The sequence below is a fragment of the Podarcis liolepis genome, assembly GCF_965112155.1.
Source record: "Podarcis liolepis genome assembly, chromosome: 4".
NCBI lineage: Eukaryota > Metazoa > Chordata > Lepidosauria > Squamata > Lacertidae > Podarcis > Podarcis liolepis.
The window spans coordinates 50,505,083-50,520,376 of record NC_139558.1 but is presented as its reverse complement, the minus strand read 5'-3'; the positions used below and the strand labels follow the sequence as shown (position 1 = coordinate 50,520,376).

Genomic DNA, 15,294 nt, shown 5'->3' with positions numbered 1-15,294 from the left:
TTCATACATTTTACACTCTTGTACTGCAACACCCACAGTAACTCAATATCTCATTTCAGTTGCATAGACCTCAGTACCTGCCTTCACCTGATCCCTGTATAATAGCAGTGGCAAGGTAGAGTTTCTCACACTTTATTATATTGCTCAGCATAGCAATATGTCAGTTTTTAATGTCCAGAATTATATAGGAGAAGGTGTGACATTTGAAAGTTGCTTCACTGTTGGCATAATGTAAATTATGAATGCTTATTGCCTGAGAAACGTTATTTGCATCACTCAGCTGTCCTCTGCAAGTCTGGATTCTATTTTCATGCTGAAAAATAAGCTCTTTGTGTGCACATCTTACATAAGGTTGTGATATAGAAATTAATGAAAACACTTGTGTGCCTTTAAGGGGAGTGCCCGATGTAGAGAGTTTTGGGCTCCATTCGGTAGGAGTACGGAAAACAGACACTGGCTAGAGACTAGGTTGAAGAAGAGGTGATTATTTCAAGTTTCATACAACAGCTGTATCCAACTAAGCTATATTTGGAGTAGACTTGAAGTTAGACAAGTTCTGAGTACCAGATGCTAGTTGCAAACAGCATGGATGGACATTGCATTCACACCCTGCTTTTGAGCTTCAATAGGATTCCAGCGCTGCAACACCATTGGAGACAGGAGCGAGACCCTGTCAGCATATTGCATCCTTGCTCAGGGATCTCCACTGGCCTGTTTATTATGAGACAAATTCAATGCGTTTTTCAATTTATATGAAGCTTATACAAATGCCATCTAATGTTGGTTCCGCCCTTGGGAGGGATCTTACCTTTCAGTACAGTACCACCTATGCTCTGAATGCCTGCAAAAAGACTTTTTTATTTAGGCAAGCCTACCGGGACACGTAATTGTATTATCTGTACTGCATCTTGAGCTCTGTAGATTTCACCTATATTTCAAGGAGCTCTGACTTGCCCAGAACCTCACCGTGCATCCCTAGCAAAGGTAAGGAATCTATTTCCCAAAAGCTTCTTTCTTCCCAGCTCTTTCCCCTCTTCTCTCCCCACCTTTCAGCTTAATGTTTTTTGTCCTTCTGCTGCTGCTTAATCATTCCCCATTTTCTGCCTCTAATCCCACTTAATCTCCCCTCCTTTTACTTCAGTTCTTCCTCTTTCTTGCTTTACAGTGGTACCTCAGGTTACGAACAGTCCTGCTTACGAACGCTTCAGGTTATGAACTCCACAAACCCGGAAGTAGGTGTTCTGAGTTGCGAGCTTTGCCCCGGTATACGAACGCAATCTGCTTCAGGGGCTGCGGGAGCCTATGTAGAGAATGCGCGCCTCGGGTTAAGAACGCTTCGGGTTAAGAACGGACTTCCGGAACGAATTAAATTCATAATCTGAGGTACCACTGTACTGCACTGAGGTTGGGAACAATGGCAACAGATTAATACAGACCAGGGTCCTGTTTCTTTACCAAAGCACTGCTGTGTCAGTCATAATGTTAGCAGTGTAGTCTGGCAGCAGTGTCAGAGTTCCCCTCCTACTGGTGGACGTTGACGTTCCAAGGCATCTATTCTAACAGTCAAAAAGGGGGGGGGGGAGTTTAAACATGATTCTGAAATGCGGTAACATCTCACAAGGCAGTTGCAGGCAACACTTCCCTCTCTTGAGCTTGTTGAGGCTACAGAGTGGAGCAAAGTTGATGACATTTGCTAGCTGCAGAATTGTGCTCCAGCTGCTGCAGTCCTTGAACATATTAAGAAGAAAGCTGTCCACAGGGTGGAGATGCGAGTGGAAGTCTGGTTGCAAGAAGTCTAGCACAATTGAAGAAAGATAACATGACAAAAATAGAAGTGCTGATCCACACAGGCATAAAATTGTCACTGAGCACCCCATAGTTTATATTTTTCTGGTTTTAAGTTGAGCAGCAACATGCAATGCTGTATTTTCAGCAGCAGCTACTTCTGTTCTTGATTCTTTAGAGAGTACATATCTGTAAGTTTTAAACTGTTTTTTAATATTGTCTGCCATGGGACCTTAGGGTGAAGAGCAGTCAATAAATAAATAAATAAATAGATAGATAGATAGATAGATAGATAGATAGATAGATAGATAGATAGAGATAGATAGATAGATAGCTTTCTGTTGAGTACAATTTGGATGGTCCACCCCCAGAGGCTAGTAGAATCCAATGAATTTGTGAATGCCTTGGGTTTCTTCCCCAAGGGATAGAGCAAGTGACCATGGTGAAGGGCTTTTTTGTGCTATTGAATATTAAGATGTGTAAGGATATTGATACAGCCGCCCCCAGTAACTTCCAGATTGGATTACTTTAACATGCTCTATGTGGGACTGCCCTTGAGGCTGATGCAGAATCTGCAGCTAGTGGAAATGTGGTGGTTCAACAGCTCACTGGGGTGAAATACTGCAATCAGATTACAGTATACCGTTACTGAAGGAGTTCCAGTGGCTGTCAAATAGCTATTTGCGTAGCTTCAGGGTGCTGGTATTTATGTTGGATATAAAAAATTTGCCACATCCGTTACATATCCAACTCATCACTGTGTTAAGCCTGACTTAATTGCTTCTGGTGCAGTGGAACACCGTGACAGAATCCAGAGTACATGGAAACTCTGTGTACCTTCTCACCACAGCAGTACCTTTTTATCTACTTTCACTGGCGTGCTTTCAAACTGCTAGGTTGGCAGTTCATGTGCAACATGAAGCCACTTGACAAGACTGCTTTCCCTTCAGCATGATGAAGTTCTGCAGTTGCTGTTTCATATGATGGAATCTATGTAAAAGTTGGCTTTTTCATCACCACATGCTGGGCTAACATCTTATCATGACGGTGTTTATAACGCTTCTTTGATGCCCACACCATACCGCAAACTGCTTACAGAAACACTCAGTTACAAAAGAAGCTTTTTTTGTGTGCCAATGAAGAGCTTTTCTCATGGGAATATGGATCTAGGCTTTTTGGTGTAGGTTGACTGAAATTAGTGATAGAAATTGCAAAAGAGCCAACAATCATGTCACCACCCAAAATTAAAAAAAAAATGAGAGAGAGCTGGGTGTGGATTGATTGAAATTAGTGATGAACCTTACAAAAGAGTCAACAGTCATGTCACCACCCAAAATAAGTTTAAATAAAAAATGGGAGAGGGAGAGAGAAGATTGCTGGGAATAAAATGAATACAGTTGGGATTCACCCAACTTTTCTTTATTAATCATTATTTATTGGATTTGTTTGTTTCTTTATTTAATTACATTAAAAGCATATCAGCCACTTCTAAAAGGCCACAGATGGTATAAGGCCATAGACCTGTTTATAAAAGAAAGTTTTTGTCTGGTGACTATAGATATATAATTATGGTGCCAGGCAAGTACCCCTGGGGAGAAGGTTCCACAAACGGAGAGCCACTGCAGAAAAGGTCCATTCCTGTGTTACCACCCTCCAGACCTTTTGTGGACATTTGTATGTGAACAGAGCTTTCCTTGCTCTCCTCCCCCCTCTGGGAAATTCAGGAGAACCCCCACAACAAAGAGTGGCAATTGTTGCATCTGATAAGCTTGCACAAACTGATTTTTTTTTAAATGGCTCAGAGTTTGAATTCCACCCCATGTTATTCTCTAATATGCACAACAGTGTAATATTGTTCCCAGCACTGAAGTGAATAGAGTTCTAGAACTGATGTACTCTTTTTGTTTTGATTTCCAGAGTTAACACCATTTAACACAGGTAGCAACACTTGCTGTGTGCTAGTCTCAAGAATGCAATTGCTTCAGTTTGATTAAACATGTACTTTGGGAATATAGTCGTGACGCATGAGTAGGATAAAAAGCTGTGCTTTTCCTAGTCTCTTGAAACTTAACTGTTTGCTTTGTAGTGAAATTAAAATTCCCATTAAGTATTGCTGCTGCGCATTCATTAATCTTGTTCCAGTAATTATTTCAGATGTATTTGTTTATTGTTCCAAGAGGTATCTGCAGGTCTCCTCCTATATAATCACAATTCCCTAAAGATGTACATGGAGATGCTGGTTTTGATCCCTAAAGCTCTAAATAGCTTGGATTATCTTTAGGAATATTTTTTCCGATACGAACAATGCAGGCATGCCCATTGACATTGCTAAACAGTAACCTGCTCCACTTAGTTTGTGCTCTAGAAGTTCTGCTAGGCCTACTGTATGCCTTTGTTTTCTGAAAAGTTTTTAGTTACCTCTTACGCACTATCAGGTTTTTTTTAATTTGCTGTTGGTTATTTAGTCATTGGCTTGATTTCTAAGTAGGCTTCTGCAGATGGATGGGACCGAGATCCTGCAGACAATCCCACCAGTGGGTGAAACAATATTTTTGATGATTTTCCTTCCCCTTTTAGCCCCTTGCACCACATTTCATAAGAATCTAAGAATAACCCTGCTGGATCAGACCAAATGCCCATCTAGTCCAGCATCCTGTTATAACACTTCTGGTTGGCTGGTTATTGCCATGCTGGCCATGATCTCCACAATAAATAAATAAAATGTTTGTATGGACAACTGAATTCCATAGGTTTCTGAAAAAATATTTCTTTCTCATTGCCAACTTTCTTTTTTTGGGGGTGGGTGGGGGGAATACTGCACAAGAGGTAACTAAAACCTCTTCAGAATACAAAGGCATACATACCTTGAGATTAGTCCAAGCTAATCTCTTCACCCGTAAACAGGCTGTGATATTAGCAGCAGGCTTATTATTAGCAGGGTTCCACTTTTATGTCTAACTGTTCCCAAATGGCTGGTTTGGGGCTAAAGTCTTGAACTGGGTGTATGAGAGCTTCACAATCAAGTACAGTATTGTAATTCATCTCCAGTTTATTATTGGCATTCTTGAAAGTGTGATTCCATTCATAGTGTGACAGAGTTACAGAAGTTAAACAGTGCAGGATATCAGTGCACCATCTGCTAATTATGCTCACAGTAATGGAGTTCACACATCACATAGGGGATATTGTGTGAGAGAAAAAGAAGTTTTAAAATATTATCTTACCCGTGATTCAAAGGAGCGAAGATTAATATGCAGCACCTGCAGTGGCGTAGTGGGGGTGCAGGGGGGGCCGGTCGCACCGGGCGCAACATCTGGGGGTTAGGGTTAGGGGGCGCAAATCCACGGGTTAGGGGGCGCAAATTACTTGCCTTGCCCCGGGTGCTGACAACCCACGCTACGCCACTGAGCACCTGCAAAGCCTCTGTGTAGCTCATGAAATTTAATGGATTGCTTTTCATTAGTAAATAATTATGAGGAATGGTGCTTTGGTGTAGTCTGTTTGCTGACTAAAGAGAAATAATTGAAATGTAACAATTCTTAAACTCAGCTATAAATCTGCAAGCTCTTGTTTTGAGTTCATTCTTCATCATAGTTTTGCTGCTGCTGCTGCTGCTGTTAAGCAGCTCAAGAGAGGATTCAAAGTTCGCCTGCTTTGGCTGCTTGAATTTCAGTCTGTTTGGATAGAATACTTCCTTAGGTTGTAAAGAAAGGCTCTTGTAGATGTGTCTCTATTATGGAATGTCTAGCTGTACAGAATGTTCTTGTTCACTCAACTTCCAATAGATGTTAAGCACCAGATAATCAAATATTATTTTAACACTCATAAAAAATGTAAGGAAAATATTGATGAAAGTTTCAAACACAAAGAAGGCAAAACTTAATTGTTGTTGCTGGTGCTGTTGTTGTTGTTAAAAAACAGCCTCTTCTGTGTGTAGCCCACACTCCCTAAAATTAGGGAGGCCCTAATTTTACTTTCAGTGCAAATGTTGCAATGACAAAAAGAACGCAATAAGAAAATAGAAGAAATGAATAGTTACTTAATGCAAAATATATTAATACTTGCATATAATCAGTGAAGTTATTTGATATAATTATACTTTGATTTTGCACTGTGTGAAGAATAACTTTCTTTTGTCTGTCCTGAATATTACAACATTCAGCTTCATTGGCTCTCCCTGAGTTTGAGTGTTATATGTATTCCTACAACCATAAGATTGTGTACAGTTTGATACAAATTATAATAATGAAAGGAAATTGAAAATTTTCCTACTTCTCTAGTCATAACATTACACTTTCTCTTCCTAGAATTTTTTTTGGCCAATTTGTGGTCCTTTAGCAGCAGGTATCCCTGTTGAGTGCATTAAAGATATTGAGCCATTCATCTGCAAATGCATACTCTTTTGAGCTATAGATATAGCCAACACTTTGCTTCAGTTTCCTTGCGATACCTGTGCCATTTGAGTAAATGACATTAAATAAGTTGGAGTTCTTGTTATTAAATATACCAAGAAAAAAGCACACCAAGAACTCAGGCCAAAAGTAAATGAGTAAATGAGGCACGTGCTGTGCAAAGTTCAATGTGATGAAGCTCACAAGGATAATTTTCCATATGATTTTGATCCCCCTATCATTCAAAACATCTCTCTCCATTTCTTTAAATTCCAATTTATTGTTAGCCTTTCTCTGCTTGTAATTACATATTTTATTCAGATTCAAGACAATTATTTGTTGCAGATCATGGAAAAAGTGACTTATGGGAAGATAAGGCAGCTTTTAAAAGGTTACTTGAGTAAAACATATTTTGTTGTTGAAGAAACATCAAGAAATAAACAAACAGACTGCATTGGGAACCAAGAGGCTTGAAAGCAGAATACTAGGCCATTGCTACGGATGATTCCATGTAACTGGTGACGATGGGAATGATGATGGGTCATTTATGCTTTACACAAGTAATATTTTAGATTTTAGATAAAATTGGTTTAAGCAGAAGAGGGTATACCCTGTGTCTCTGCTGAGTTTTTTGGTTTTTTTTAATACAGTAAAGCTGTTCTGTAACCTCAGAGGTATTATTTGTTTCCCATGTGGGCTTTCAACTAATTAACACAGGGAAAACACAACCTCAAGTGGGTCTCAAGAGGACTATTATAAAAATAAATATTGTGGTAAGAAACTGTTGATGCATCTTGATCTGCGGCCACACAACCCTGGAGTAATTCACTCAGAATATCCTCTTCCACCTGGTCCTATGCTTACAATTATTCTGAATAGAACACTCTCTGCACATAAACTTTCACTGAGAGACTGGGAAATTTCTTTCTTGCTTGTCCTGGTTATAAAGTTATGGAAGTGTGGCTAATGGTAAATAAAGGTCACTTAGGTAAACGTGGGTGGTGCTGTGGTCTAAACCACTGAGCCTAGGGCTTGCTGATTGGAAGGCCGGCGGTTCGAATCCCCGCAACGGGGTGAGATCCCATTGCTCGGTCCCAGCTCCTGCCAACCTAGCAGTTTGAAAGCACGTCAAAGTGCAAGTAGATAAATAGGTACTGCTCCGGCGGGAAGGTAAACCGTGCACTGCTCTGGTTTCGCCAGAAGCAGCTTAGTCATGCTGCCCACATGACCCGGAAGCTGTCTGCAGACAAACGGCAGCTCCCTCGGCCAGTAAAGCGAGATGAGCGCCGCAACCCCAGAGTTGTCCGCAACTGGACTTAACGGTCAGGGGTCCCTTTACATAAGATCACAGTGCGAATGAGAAAGGCAGAAGGAGGAGAATGCTTTTGTAAACAGTTAATTTTCTTCACCTCCAAGTTGCCTCCTTATCCTTTAAGTCTACTGCATAGGCAAAATACTGGATCCTTTGAGCCATTTGGGTGGTCTTTGTGCATTTAAGTTGTCCGCTTTTTTCTTACCCTGGACTTTGTTTCTCCCATCAGGCATTTAGACATTAATGCTGTACTCATCAGATTTGTTCTTTGTCATTTTTGTTAAAATCCTGTTTTTCTTGCAAAATGGTTGTATTTTGAAACTTCTTATGCTATCTGATTTGGTATATAAATGGATGTGATTGAAGCATGTCAGGTAAAAGCTGATGTTCCATTCAGGGAAGGATGGAACCACATGCAGTTGTTGGTGGGATATATTCGGGGGGGGGGGGGCTTGCTTAAACCTTTCTCCCCAAACTGATTCTCTCTGCACTGGCTCCACAGGCCACATATGCACCACCAATTTCATTTTCATTTTCGTAGCCCAGTTTGAGGGGGGAACAGTTCAAAAATAGCTTGAAGAGGAAATGTGCAGGAAACTAGTTACTCATCATATTTTAGAAATTGTATAACATACAATTTATGAATAATAAGTGAATGTTTTCTTAACAAGTTGTGGCAATTTCAGTCTACTAGGTATTTCCTCCAAAGCATCCATAGTGTGTCTTGTTGTAAACCCCAATGCTTACTTCCACTTCTCTATTACAAAGCACTATACAGTCATATCTCGGGTTACAGACGCTTCAGGTTGTGCGATTTCGGATTGCGCACTGTACTGAACCCGGAAGTACCAGAATGGGTTACTTCCAGGTTTCAGCGCATGTGCAGAAGCGCCAAATCGCGACCCGTGCTCACGCAGATCCGGCACTGCGGGTTGCGAATGTTCCTCCCGCACGGCTCACGTTCGCAACCTTAGCGTCCACTGTATAGGATTCTTGCAGCAAGATTTGTCAGTATCTAACCTCCAAATATTCTCTCTGCATCTTCCATGAATCACAGTTGCTGTTGTTTTATAACAGTGGTTTTAAGCTGTTAGGACTCGTTATTTCATGAAAATGTCTTGGCAAAACATTCAAGGATCAGAAACCAGAAAGCAAGATAAATAGAAGTTCAAATTATCTCGCCTGCCTCCTTGATTTGCAAATAATGGTGAGTGAGCCAGGACTGATAAAGGACTAAAACACTGGAGAGTAGAGGCCTGTGGTAGTCATCTACAATTTGTCATTTGCTGTGTTTATTATATTTCTTACCTGTGCTTCACTGTAAGGTCCCAGGTGGGTTACAACAATTTTAAAATATGGTACTAATGAAAATGGCCTGCAAGTTGTGATAATTGCAGCACTGTGGTTCATATTTCTGAATTTATTTTGAATAAATAAAACCTGCATTAAAGTATTGTGGTAAAGGAGGTCATCATGTTAAAAATGCAACAGTGGTAGTACTTCTCTATTGTTGTTACTGCTTGAAGTTTACAACTGGAGACAAAAAGTCTGTTTTTTCTGGTAGAAGATAAATCGTTTCATCTCTGTTCTTAGAATTTTTTTTTCCTTGGCTGGCCCAAACTTAGTGTTTATAAAGTTATTTCCTTAAATAATATGTAGAAAAGGCACATGGTTCAGGAGAATTCAAAGCAGTCAGTGCTTTTGAATTAAAATTGTATTTCTGATCACTGCTGCAGTTGCTTTTAGAGAGCCAGGACTGTAACTGTAGAACACCCCCTGCTGGAAAACACACACACACACTCCACCATTGAAATCTTTTACAACATTTAATGAAATCAAAAGGCTGGCTAAATGGAAGTCCAGTGCACTGAAAGAAAACATTGAGATGGTTTTTTCTTTCAGTTTACACCAAAGCTAGTACCTAGATTTTCCCGTAGATTGTAGAATTAAACTATGAAACAGTTAAATCCTGAACTTGAATAATTAGTCTTCGTCATCAGCATTATGCTTACTTGCCTTACTAACAGTCCAAAACAGTCTCTTCAATTTAGCATTTAAATAACTAAGGCCACAATCCTAAGCATGTTTCCTCACAAATCAGACCTGTGCTGTTTTGTTAACTCTCATGTCAGCTGATCTGTACGATAGCGCCTAGTCACTCAAAGGTCCAAAGGTGCCTTTTCACTATATCCCTTCTACTGTGTGAGAAATTTCTGCTCACTAATAAGATTATGTGTTAAAGCAAGAATTTGGTCTGAATGGTAGTCTAACACAGTACTTTAGTCAGAGAAAACTGTTGTTGAGAAATACAGTACTGTCAAAGAAACTTCGTTCCCAGAGAGCTACAGAGCAATCTTTTGTGGGTTGTTACAGAATTAAGGAAATAGAAATTCTTTGTTTCCATTTTTTTCTTCCATTATTGTTGTGTGACTTTATGGGTTATTGCCCGAAGAAAGAGCTTTCAGTGAGAGGAAGGCTGGGAGGAAGGTGTAATCCTTACAAACGTTATACATTTTAATCTTATCTGGATTCACTGTGTTCTTCTAATCATACGTAACCAATGTAAGAAGTTCACATCTTTTGGAACTTCTCGTTGTGAACTGGGTGTTTTTTTAGGACTTTAGTCATATTGATTCATAAGAAAAGAAAAAGAAGAAGAACCACATACAAAATCCAGTTGGGTACCAACTAAAATATTACAAAGTAGTTACAAACTTTAGAACTCTTTGTCAAGCAAGAAGCTACAGAAAGGAGGTGGTAGGATGATGAAGAATAAAAAGCAAAGGAGTACATGTGTCATACACAGAATCATTAGATAATGTTCTTGATCCCTTTATTTCACAATGTGGTGTGAGACTGAGGAAATTGGCTTGAAAGGCATGGTAACATTTCTCCCATGTGTAATACAGAAATTGGGACTATTTAAACTACAGTAAACCAGTGAGAAAGATGGGAATGGTTGAAACATGTATGGGTATTAGTTATACATGAATATGCGCTATGAAGGAAGTTACTCGTAACGATTTGCCTAGAGGGCCATCAGGGGTTTGCTTTTTTTGCATTTCATATATATTTATTTTGGAGTGGCTTATAAACTGGCTGTCCTTAAAAAAAAGACATTTGTAGTTATAAAAGTGCATTTCATGGGTTCTTAAGTGCTTGTATGTATTTGAGTTTCACATTTCCTAAATATTACCTATTCTAGTTTATTGCTTATTCTTTTGAGGTTTGCTGTTGTGTTTGATTTCATTTTGGGTATTTTTCTCATTCTTTAGTGCACCACCAAGTACATGAAATTTCTGTGCATGAGAGCAAGTGTCTCTTTGTTCTTTGCTGCCATTAAGAAATAGGTAGTGGTTCCGTATTTTTCCAGTACTTAAAGATCTCCAGTCTAGCTGCTGATAAACAGTATGTGATCCATGTCTTTACAAGAATAATAATCCTCATTGTCAGAAATAGGCTGAGGGAGCTGGCGCTTGCCTAAAGACAGCTTTCCGGGTCATGTGGCCAGCATGACTAAATCGCTTCTGGCGTAACGGAATGCCATGACGGAGACCAGAGCACACAGAAACACCGTTTACCTTCCCGCCATAGAGGTACCTATTTGTCTTATTGCACTGGTATGCTTTCGAAGCTGGGACAGAGCAATGGGAGCTCACCCCATTGCGCAGATTTGAACTGCTGACCTTCTGATAGGCAAGCCCAAGAGGTTTGATGGTTTAGACCACAGTGCCACCTGCGCCCCTGGTGTCAGAAATGCCTAGTGCTTAAACATGCATAATATCCTAATTCATGACCTGTTTCTCTGATGCCACTAATAAGATTGGGCATTTTATAAAAGTGCCCACCATGGCATATGACAGAGTACTCACACTCCTATAGCCTTTTCAACAAAGATTTTAATCAAGGGAAAAAGGAAGATACCTTTTATTGTTTCCATAGCACATCCTTTCTTAGTCAAGAGGTCATTTTTTAATTTTTTTATTTTAGCTATTGACTGGTGAAAACTCAAGACAGGAGTTTTCGCTCCTGCGATGGTAACACTCCACTTCCTCCGTAATTTGTTAATTTATTAATTTGTTACCTGCTGGGCGACATTCAGTTTCATGAGGAGCATTTTCAGACTATAGCATCGTTGTGGGGGGGCAACGATGCTATAGCCTGTGGGGGGGTCACAGAGCAAGACGTGTTTTCTGTCACTAGATAGTTTTATATTTTATTTATCTTGATGGGATAGTACTTCTAGTTCCTTCCAGTTAGCATAATATATCTCAGAGAAATATTTTGAATATGGATAGGTTTGAATAATGGTCTTTTATAGACCATGCACAATTTAGTTCTATGAAGGAGGCTCTGGGGAGGGAGAAACATTTGTTGTTCAAGAGCAGACTAGAGAGCTCCCCTCTTCACAGGTATGTTTTTAGGTAGAAAAGTTTTCTTGCAAGGCACAGCATATGGAGCTACCTTCTGCGCCTGAAAGAGAGGTCATGGCAACTCTGTTTTTATGGGCAATGCAAAGGTATCAGCTGAGAGCTCAACATCATATCTGTGGCATTTTTGGCAACCTGAAGTATGCAATGGAGATTATGAAAATTGCTGAAGCAGAAATTCAATGACGTGCTCATACGGATATTGCCCGGAAGATTTGTGTAAATGCAGAAAACGTCCCAAGGGCCCATTTTGCTCCTTTTACAGATTTAAATGTTAACTTGTTGATCTGATGGTTGCTGTTCTCTCCTAGATGAGGGAAACAGGCCCAGTTTGAGGTGCATATCCAGAAATGCATACACTTCTGGTACTTCATTTCTTGAATCGCAGTTTGACATCATTTACATACTGGAAGTTTTGCTAAATAGACTAGAAAATGCCATTTCTTGGACACATTCCAGATTGCACAGTTTATATTCTCAGTTATAGTAACAGCTCTTCATTTCCTTCCTTCCTTCCTTCCTTCCTTCCTTCCTTCCTTCCTTCCTTCCCCCATACCCTACCAGAAGAGTAAAGAATTCTGCTTAGTTTCAATACTGTTAAGTCAAATTATTATTTAGAATTGGCAACACAATATAGTTAATACAGTATTGATGTACTTTTTAAAAAGTATATGTGATACAGAAGCCAATCTATACCAATAGCAGCTTTTTATTTTAACTCCTTTCACCTTCTGATATCCAAATGTTTGGTATTACAGAATCACTATTAAACGTACAGTACTGTGATTTTAGACTTCTTAGAGATGTAAAATTTCCCCAGTGTCCTTAGGAAACTCATTATAGTACATTTATTGACTGAGTCCAGGGCTTGATGAACTTTAGACCCAGGTTTGTCTTCTGGGATGTCCACTCCAGTGTTCAGATTCTGAACAATGTAGGCATTTTAACAGGCAATGCCTACTATGTTTGAAAACAACTAGCACTGACTGCGGTTGATCATGTATTTTGAAAGTATATGTGGCAAACATCTGGTCACAGATGTCTGCACCACCTTTAGTCTCATTATAAAAAAATAGAATGATCACAGGCTTCAATTTGTTGTTTGAAATTACTGTGTCTTTATATGTTGAAGAAAAGAGAATAACAATTCTTTTCTTTCTTTGGCAGATAGTTTACAAGTGTTGAATCATTTTCAAACCAAAACATGTTGTGTTCATGCTTTTGTATTTGTGGAAACTCTTGAGTATTTTCTGGTATTTTCCCCAATTGTGTCAACCAGTCAGGTTGCTTACTAGCTGATCTGTTGGCTAGCGCCATGCTGCTGAAAAAGTAATCAGTTCTGTTTCAGCCAGAATCCTGTAAATGCAGCATTAATGTCTTAACCATGGTTTGGCCTAGGTTTTGAGCTGCTGGGGCACCTTTTTCCTTCCCTACCCATATGTCTGCATCGTAAACATATGTTGTTTTGGAATTGCAACACATCCCCAGTTCAATGGAGCTTACTTCTACATAAGTGGATAAAGGATTGCAGTCTTAACCAATAATATGTGCATAACTACTGCAGAAGATGAAAAAAAATCCTGTTTTAAGATACTTATATGTTTATAGTAGGGCAGACTGTGTGTGGTCCTGAATGACTCTGTATGTCTGCATGCAACCTCATCTTTTCTGGGCTGGGGAACAGCGAACCCTTGCTCCATCCAGTCTTCTCTACAAGACAAATCCCTGATGCAATTTAAAAATACAGGCTACCACTTACATAAAGACACCTTGGGCTCATGGAATATCTGACCATAGTTTGACCAGAGACAAATACCGGTAATTCATAAGGCACTAGGCAAATAATAGATTTTCTTTGACTCCCATCCCAACTGTACTGTTCTTTAACATAATAGAATATTATCCTTCTTTGTTCTTAGCTTATCCTGTGGTTTATCCAAGAAGCTCAAGTAGGATTATGGTTCACCAGTTTATAGGACTTAAGAGTTATTCTCCCTGTTTTTTCTTTTCAAAGCCCTTCTGCTTTTTCTTATGCCCTCTTTCACTTTATGATAATACTAATAATAATTCTGTGTGTGTATAGCATTTTATATTGAAAGAACTACAGCTTTCAAGATTTCTGTTACTTTATTTTGAAATAGTAGATTTCACTTAAAAAAAATATGTCTGGGATATGTATGTATGTATGTATGTATTTTTCCCCAGTCCTCTGCCATTCCTCCCCACCATACAGTGTGATATATTCTTGTGCATGGCAATTGGCCTTAAGGCGATTATTGGATTAGGGCAAAGACTCAGTATGTCAACACTGACACTATCATTTATTGCAAGGTATTTACAATTTTATTCACCTATGCCTGTGTTACATTAATTTCTTATGGTGCTGGAGCTTTAAGAACTTGGGTGGTTTAACAAGATGCCTCTGTGACAAGAGGAGAAGATACCAGCCCGTCTCTTGTTGCCGAGGAAGCAGCTTTTAAGTAACAGCAATGTTTCCCGATTTACCACAGTGTGCTTTTGTCATCATAATCCTTCCTTCTTGTCAAGACTGATTTGTTCTTCAAGCAAGGGACTGTCATCTTCCTGTTTTTCCCGTGGCTTTCCCCCCCAGCCCCCGCCACCACTTACTTGTTTTGTGGAAGCAAAAGTGAATTTGAAAGATGTTGGCAAACCAGTCGGGAATATGTTTGTTAGCTGGAGTTTGTGCGACACTGGTTGCCCTGGCTTTAGCCTATTACCTGTACTGGTAAGTAGCAAATTACGCAACAAGTTCTGTAGGTTTCTTTCCCACTTCATAAGGCTGGGATCACATGTCTTTTTGAGAACTTTGCTTGTATCAAATGTGGTTTTTAGTACAGTAGCTTGTAACTTTAGATCGATCTTCCCCTTCTTCACAGTGGTACTTATTATTTGTGGAGCTCAGGTGTTTTGAGAAATCTTTTGTGATGAAATGGAGGGTGATAGGTTCTAAAATATCATAGAAGAGGTCTTGCTTTTTAGCCTCCTATTGCTATTTACAGATTCTTATATCCACACTGGCCTTGAGTCTTTTTGTTTACTACTAGCTACACAAGTGAACTGTAATATCTGCCTTAGGATGTTTTATAGAGATGAAGGAATTTGGATTGTTTTTATTCTTCTCTGTAGGGCTCCTTCTGTATCTAACCAAAGTTATTGATGTTGTAGCGAGAGAAACTATTCCAGTGCATATTCTGGGTGTAGAGAAACTGATAAAATGGCAATCCAGTAGGAATGGGAATACTTTTGTTCTCCTGAAGCTTGTAGGTGTACAGTTCCACCCAAACTGTGCCCTTAGACTTTGTCTTCAGGGAATGTGAGAATGTGAATTTCCATATTTAGTGACCTAGGCCAAACA

The 15,294-nt window shown here is 39.5% G+C and overlaps 1 protein-coding gene across 8 annotated transcripts in view; it reads left to right on the top strand.

Annotated features, from left to right (window-relative positions):
- The window catches only part of AGPAT3 (1-acylglycerol-3-phosphate O-acyltransferase 3), a 75,518-nt gene that overhangs the window by 17,824 nt on the left and 42,400 nt on the right, over nt 1-15,294 (top strand). The window contains exon 1 of one of the 8 annotated variants that reach the window (XM_083498470.1): nt 14,381-14,664. The exons of the other annotated variants lie outside the window; for them this stretch is intronic. The gene's annotated coding sequence lies outside the window, so the exon portion shown is untranslated. Of the gene's footprint in view, nt 1-14,380; nt 14,665-15,294 lie in introns of those variants that run through there. 8 annotated transcript variants of the gene reach the window in all.